This window comes from Acomys russatus, chromosome 4, assembly GCF_903995435.1.
Source record: "Acomys russatus chromosome 4, mAcoRus1.1, whole genome shotgun sequence".
NCBI classification, from domain to species: Eukaryota; Metazoa; Chordata; class Mammalia; order Rodentia; family Muridae; genus Acomys; species Acomys russatus.
The window spans coordinates 58,649,181-58,657,420 of record NC_067140.1 but is presented as its reverse complement, the minus strand read 5'-3'; positions in this window follow the sequence as shown (position 1 = coordinate 58,657,420).

Below are 8,240 nucleotides of genomic sequence, written 5' to 3'. Positions count from 1 at the left end.
TGAGATGGGTCTGGAATTAAGAAAAAGGACCGGAGACTCCAGCCAGGCCATTGTATTGGAAATCGACCATCTATGAGAAGGGGGAACCAGAGTGGAGACCAGGAGTTGCAGACTGACAGAAGGAGGAGACTGAGATGGAGAGAGAGGACCGCAGGCTAGGACCGCAAGGGGCGGGTTGCTTCTATTGGGAGAGGATCCGGTGCAGGCCCAGAGACGTCTATGGACTCATCCCGTGGAACTGAGACCCAGAAGGTTTACTCTTGTTCTTTTTAACCTCCTTTCCCTCTTGCTTAGAGTAGTCACAGGTTGTAAGGAAGATACTTTTGTTTAATAAATTCATAATAAAGCCTAATTTTTGAGCAAAGCCAACATCCCAAGGACGAAGAAACCTTTACTGATAGTCTTATCTGAATAAATCACTGTTTTAAAGATCAGTAAATTCTCATTTTCTATTTCCACCATTCCTGCAACATTTATTAGTTGTTTTTAACCTGTAAATAATTCTGCCTCCTCCCTATTTATTTCTTTAGCTTTAAGGGTTTTTTTGTTTTGTTTTGTTTTTTTAAATAATTGTGTGTTTGGGTGTATATACTTCTGTGTACCACATGAATGCCTGGTGCCTGCAGAAGCCAGGAGAGGGCACGGTAGCCCCTGGGACTGGTTCAAAGGCTGTGCTATTTCTCCTTAGGTGCTTCAGGGTAAGAGCCTCGAACTGTCTCTGTGTCTTTGAGAGCACAAAGAGTGTTGAGTCATTGCACTAAGTGGGTAAAAGGCCACGTGGGCTTACCAGAAGAGAAACCAGACACTCGGTTATATTTGAATTTCACATAAACAGGGAATAACTTATCAGTTGAAATGTGTCCCAAATTTTGCTTGCAACTCCTTACACTTTTTCAGGCTTAACTAAAATTCAAAGTTAACTGAGCATTCTGCATTTTTTTTTTAATTTGCCAAATCTGGCATCCATAGAACATGACTGTGGAGAGGTTTAATATATGCTGAGGAATTTTCTCCTCGGTTACTATGGACCCATGGAGGATTTGGACACAAAGGAACAACATTAGTATAAAGTGAGACCAGCTGGAAGACAAGGGTAGTTGTCCAGGTAGGAGATTCTGAAATATAAGACTAAGGTATTGGCGGAAGGAGAGAGAGGGGATGGCCTCTAGCTACATATGACTGTAAAAGAAGAAAAGCAAACAACAATAAAACTCAGGAAGAATCTAATGACAGATTTTTCAGGCTGGATGGCTGAAAGAATGACCACCATCAATTACAAAAAAAGTCTACAGGACAATTTGCTTTGGGAAAAAAATGAAAAATAATTTTGAGAGGATTATCATATCTTTTTTTAAGATTTACTTATTATGCATACAATGTTGTGCCTGCATGTGTGCCTGCCAGCCAGAAGAGGGTACCAGATCTCGTTATAGATGGTTATGAGCCACCATGTGGTTGCTGGGAATTGAACTCAGGACCTATGGAAGAGCAGCCAGTGCTCTTAACCTCTGAGCCATCTCTCTAGCACCCTGTTTTTTTGTGGGGTTTGGTTGGTTGGTTGGTTGGTTTGGTTTTTCGAGACAGGGTTTTTCTGTGTAGTCTTGGCTGTCTTGGACTCACTTGTAGACCAAGCTGGCCTTGAACTCACAGCACTCCACCTGCCCCTGCCTCCTGGGTGCTGGGTGCTGGAATTAAAGGCATGCACCACCACCGCCTGGCTGCTTTTTTGATTTTTTGTTTTTTAAATGTATATGAGTGCCCTGTCTGCATATACACCTATGGGCCAGAAGAGGACATTGGAGGGTATAGATGGTTGTGAGCCACCATGTGGTTGCTGGGACTTGAACTCATAACCTCTGGAGGAACAGCATTGAGCCATCTCTCCAGCCTGATTTTTTTTTTTTTTTGGTGAAGTTTACAAAGGTTACAACAGCAGCTACATTATCTTCAATGAGGTGATATGTATAATTTTTCTATTTAAAATTCTCATTTTTGGTTTCCCCCTCAATATAATATTTCTGATAGTCCCACCTCCTGTCCAAGTTCAAGGAACCATCAGAGCAAACTAATGAAGCTTTGGCTGATATTCCAGGGTGTGTCTGTGGGAGTGTATGTGCCAGAACAGTGAATAAAAAAAAAAAAAAAACTCTTGTGTCAACTCAAAGAGTCCTATATGCAAAACCACCCTTCTCGGCAGTCCTCACACTTTTGAGACCTATCGTCACCTTACCCTGACTCCCACACTCTCCCCAGGTCCTCAAGCCCCACACAGGGTAGGCCAGCTCTTTCTACAGTGGAAACTACTTCTTTCTTGGCAGTTCTGAGCTCTAACACTGGTTATCACACCAGAGGCAAAGATGCAGGCAAGTCCTGCTGAGAGCAAGTTATCTCACAGCTAACCTATTTCATGGCTCCTGAGTGTTCCCCAGTGGAGGGGAGCTCATTTTCCTTTGTTGAGACTTAAAAGAACTGCTTCTACCGGCCAAAAAGATGCTAGGACAATTCTGGAATCTCAAGATTATGAGACTGATGCTTCTGAATATTTCTTTTGCAGTTGTTGTTGTTTGTTTGGTTTGGTTTTTGAGGTTTGGAGGCCGGCTTTCTCTGTATAGCCGTGGGTATTCTGGACTCAGTTTGTAGACCAGGGTGGCCTCGACCTCTCAGCGATTCCCCTGCCTCTGCCTCCACTCCTGGCCTGAATATTTCTTGTCCGGCTTTTAAAGTTGGGCACATTTTCTGTCTGGAAGAGACTGAAAAGAGAGAGCCACTGAAGCCTTCCTTAGATGTCCTTGTGCAGCTGGCTGTTTCGGGTCCTAAACTAAAGTTTTTCAAGTATCTAATCTGCTGTTGTAAGAGATACGCACCTCACTTATGGAAGCTCTGGGGTTTTTATACCATTTTCTTTTTGCATTGTGTTAATATGCTGTTCAAAAGTTTCCCATCTGTTCTTTAGTCTTTATCACCACCACCGCTGTCCTGTGCCAAGCAAGTCGGCACTTCCTGTGGTCGCAGCCTCGTCCTCCCAGTCTTTCATCTTCTGCCTGATCTTCACCTCAAGGTGTGAGAACTAAACGAAAGCCCCCGCCCTGTGTTTTATCAGCCCAAGGCCAGCTTCCACTTCATCCCCTTAGCCAATTAGGTGAAAAACCCACGTTGGCTCTCTTAACAATTAAACTTTATTATACAACCCAACTAGCTTGCACAAGAGGGAAAAAAGGTTAAAGGGAAAAAAGAGTGAACCTTCTGGTATCCGTTCCATGGGATGGGTCCCTAGGTGTCTCTGGTCTGCACTCTGGGCCGGCCTGTTCGCTGATCCTTTTTCCAATCCACATTCGCTAAAGCCTGGTCTCAACCTCCTGCTCCTCTTTCTGTCCCCTCCGCTTGCCTGTCTGTCCCATGCGAAGGGCGGTCTCCCTCTCCCATTGAGGATCCGTACACACAATAGTCCAGGTGGAGTCCCCAGGTCTGCTTCTTGAATTCCAGGCCCAGGATGGCTCCACCCAGTCTATCTCAAGGTTAATCTCAGGGAGTATCCGTGGTGTGTCCAAGGGCAAAGCCCTCCAAACCTGCTTTCACCTTGACAAAGCTTACAATTCTTCCCACAAACCCACAATGTAACAGCTACAGCAGATGGAAATTTTAGATAAGAGTCCCCTGCAGCTTGGCTCAAAACCCCTCTGCCGCCCCCCCCACCCCGTACCTCATCAGCGCCAAGGCCAGCTTCCCCTATAGCCCCTACCCACTTACATAACACCAAAGCTAGGAAAACCCCTGCTTGCGGTTTTTGCCTTTGTAAACCCTGTACCTTTAGGAGGGGGCGCCACCACCTTCCTCAGCTCCTAGGGAACAAAGGGTCCTTGCTCCTGAGCTTGCTCAATAAAAAGACCCTGTGTGAATTGCATCTGGCTGGTCTCTGGGGGATCTAAGAGGATTTTGCAACTTGAGCATAACAAAGGCTGCAGTGATCAGGGTGTAGCCTGGACTTTCACTACATCTCCACCACAGAAACAGCTCCTGATGCCTTCAGACAGGTGTGGCTGGGCTATTCAACCCCCAAAATCCTACTTTGAGGTTCTGTTACCAAAGACCACTTCCGGCATCCACATATTCTTAGCCTAGGATCTCCCTGACCCCCCTTTCCCCCCCGCCCAAAAAAAAAAAAAAACAGAATAATGCACTAAAGAATTCACTTTTTGGTGGCGGTGCTTTATTGGCCAGTATTTATTGTTGTGTGCATAGCATGATTAGCTGGAGCACCTCCGGTCCTGTCGAAACCTTAGTTAAGCATCATGATGCCAAAATGGCAGTCAGATATACAGCCAATGAGATCTGAGTGGCTCAGCAATGCTGTAGGCCACAGTCAGCGTGGGTCAGCCACACAGCTAGTGGTTTTAGCAAATCCACACGGAGGTGATCCCCCTCTGGGCAAGTGTGCAACTAGGCAGCAGTGAGTGGCTATTGATGGTACCTTATGCTGTCAGTCCATCTTTAAACCTCTTAAATATTTGACTTGCTTCTGAAAGCCACCAAGGAAATAACTTGGTATTAGTTTTGTTTTACAAATGACAGCCCTGCAGCTAACGGATAGCTTGCCCAATAACAGAGTTCCTAGTGTAAACTATAAGAAGAGTGATATTTTCTTTGGAGAATTCACTACATTATCCTTTGAGTTTACTTAGCCATAAGGAATATCCCTCATTTGATGAATAATTCAAATCTTAGTCATGTTGCCATGGAAAGCAAGCAGCTATCTTTGCCGATTGTTTTTTATGAGGCACTCAGCCCCACAGACATGATGTTTACCTCTCTTGAGGGAGCAACAGCTCTTGACAATAGGAAATATGATTGCAGCAAAAACCCCAGTTCTCCATCCTCGTTAAAAATTACTTCAGTATTCTGTTTTGCTTCTTGCTTCAAACACATGGGAAAGATTCTCACAACTGACAGGAATCTCGGGATGAACACAACAGATGCCAACCCGCAGACAGCGACAAGGAGAATTTTGAACCTTGAAAAAAAGATGTAATTTTTGCTTTTCTAGAAACTGAGCAAAGTGTTTGTTCTGGTGAAAATGTAAGCTGTGGGGAAAATGGCTCCCAGAAAATCTAACATTTGCTCTCCTATTGCTAAAAAAAGAAAAAAAAAAAAGTCTGCATGAGCATCAGGTTGCAAAGATTCAGCTTGACTGAAGCCATCTTGGCTAGAACTGATTTGTCCTGCCAGGTGACCTGACATACACTCCAAACTCTGTAAGACAAAGTTAAAAGGGCTGAGCATAATATGCTGGCCATGATAGCAATGTTTTGGTTTTGGTTTTTTATTTTGTTTTGTTTTTTGCAGGGAGTTGTTTGTTTCTGTTTTGGGGTTGGGGTTTTCTCAAGACAGGGGTTCTCTGTGTAGCCCTGGCTGTCCTGGACACACTTTGTAGACTTGGCTAGCCTCGAACTCACAGAGATCTGTCTGCTTCTGTCTCCCAAGTGCTGGGATCAAAGGCATGCTCCACCATACCTGGCCCAATGCTTTTTTTTTTTTTTAATGTTTTATTTGTTATCACGTGTATGGTATGTGTAAGATAAAGCACACACCTGCCATAGCGTGAATGCAGAGGCCAGAGGACGAGTTTGTGGAGTCCTTTCTCTCCTTTTGGCTTTACATGGGTTCTGGAAATTGATCTCTGGTCATCATGTTGCTGGCCCCTACACTGTTCCTTGACTGCCATTGGACACATGAATAGTCTCTGAGAAAGGACTGGTACATTCTTATTGGCTGTTGTTTATGTTTGTCTCACGTAGCCCTTCCTCCTGTGTGGGGGTGCCTTAATCCTCCTGTCTTCCTGTCAACCAGTACATATGTCTATCCATAGGTTTCCCTCTAATGAAGTGTACTTTGTGTAATCCTGAACCTATCTATTTCTTTTCAAACTCTTCCTAACCTTCGCCTTTGGCAGCCAAGCTCTCATCTGCTGGGATGAGTCATTCCAAACACTTAGGATTTGCACTGGAGCCATTTGATGATGTGTTTCCTCTTGCTCCTGGCTTGCCGCCATTATTTAAGACTGTATATGGCTCTGACAATTCTGAACTATAGATCTGTACCTTAATCATAGCATGGGGCTTCCTGTGTGTACCCCACAGAAAATTCCAGCCCAAACTAACCTACTCTCTAATTCTGCCCTTCTGAGTCTAGCTAGGAGAGGAGCCGGGCATCTGCAGGGCACGGTACTCCTGGAGAAAGTACAATGCCTCTAGGGTAGAAGTATGCAAAAGCTACTCCCCTTCATCAAAATGCTTTAGGCCAAGTGACTTTTAAACAATAGAAATGCCTTCCTCACATTTCTGAAGGCAGGGAAATCCTGGGTCAGAGCAGCAGAGCGGTGTTTGAGGACCCGCTTCCACAGACACACCCATCACTCACCAACAGGCACAGCGCAAAGTGTTCTCTGGTTCTTTCATCAAGGTGCTGGATCCAATTAATGAGAGCTCCACCCTCACGACCTACCACACTCTAAGTTCTTTGGGGACAAGATTTCAATATATAAATGGGAGTGGAGTGAAAAACATTCAGATTCTGGTGATGTTAAACTTTAGGCCAGGAGATAATAAAGAAAATGAAGCAGGAGAAAAGAGAGAGAACATCATTTATGCATCTCTGGGTGCCACTGCCAATGGTAGAGTGAACATACTCCATCTTCCACAGCAAGCCTTTTATGAAGCTTAAGTTATTTTTATTTGGGAGGGTAGGTACCTTGGAGAGTCACCTAACAGGAAGGTATAGATCTTTAAGGAAACTCAGTAGTTCTGTGTGGTGATTGAGTGGTCACATTCATGGTTAGCCAGCATGAGACAGTGTAAGAAGGTGATAAGAAAAAAAAAAATAGTCTTGGGTTGGCAAGATGGACCAATGGGTAGAGATGTTCTCAGTAAGGCTAAAGATCTGAGACCTATCTCCAGATTTCACAAGGTGGCAGGACAGAACTGATTCCTGACACTTGTCTTCTGACTGCACATTTGTGCCTACATTCTTAGACAGACAGACAGACAGACAGATGCACACAGGCATACACGTACACACACAGCAAAATAATTATTTTTAAAACTACTCTTGGGCTGGAGAGATGGCTCAGTTGGTAATGTGCCTGCTGAACCCCTAGATTCAATCCCCAGAGCCCACACCGAGAAGTATAACAAAGCACGAGCCATGTTAATGCCCTTCGTGCCCCCTCTAGCCTGTTGAGGAGTCAATGATCTTTTAAATTTTTTTTTATTATCTATTTCTTATGATTTATTCAGATTGCATTCTGATTGTTAACCCCTGGCTCTTATCTTCCCATTCCCACTCTCGCTCCCTCTTCCACCCTATACCCCTCCCCTACACAGCCCACCCCCACCCCGCATCTTACATTTTTAATAACATGACCCAAATATGCCAAGGTTTTCTTGGACACCCAACCTCCCTGTGGCCCATGGCTGGCCTGTGTAACTCTGTTGAATTGTCGCTGCTGGTGGCACTGCCTCTACTGCTCCTCTACAGTGCACAGCTCCTGGATTCTATAGCCTGGCACCAGCGCCAGACCATAATAAGCACAGCAGACTCTCTTTTGTGTTTTTGTTTTTCTTTTGAGAGGAGGTCTCTATGTAGCCTCCACTGTCCTGAAGCTCACACTGTACACCAATCTGGACTTGAACCCAGAGATCCAAGGCATGTGTCCCCCACACTTGACCGCCTCACTGAGGATCTGAAGGCAAGAGCAGTGAGGTTGCTGTGAGTGCCTGTTGCATAGCCTTGTTGTAGATGCCCCTATCCATTTCTGCTCTGAGACGTCCTCGCAGGATGTAACTCGGGCCGCCTGGCGAGCTGTCTATAGGGTGAGTCATATTGATGGTCCAAAACTATTGTTAATAGGTTCTCTCCATATAAACCTGAAGTGCAAATAGCTGGCAATAAATGAGAATACCAAGACAAAATTAGGGCCTTTGAAAAATGGATGCTCCTTAGGATTTTATATATATATATATAACCACAAGGCTAATAACACCTTGTGGTTATGTGCTGTTCCTGCAGCAGACCTGAGTCCAGTTCCCAAAACCCACATTGGAGTCATCACAACTTCCTGTAACTCCAGTTCCAGGTGCCCCATACCTCAGGACTCCTTGGGCACCTGCACTCACATGCTCATACACACACAGAGACACACACTACATACACATAATTTAATAATAAAATAAGTCCTTTTTAAAAAA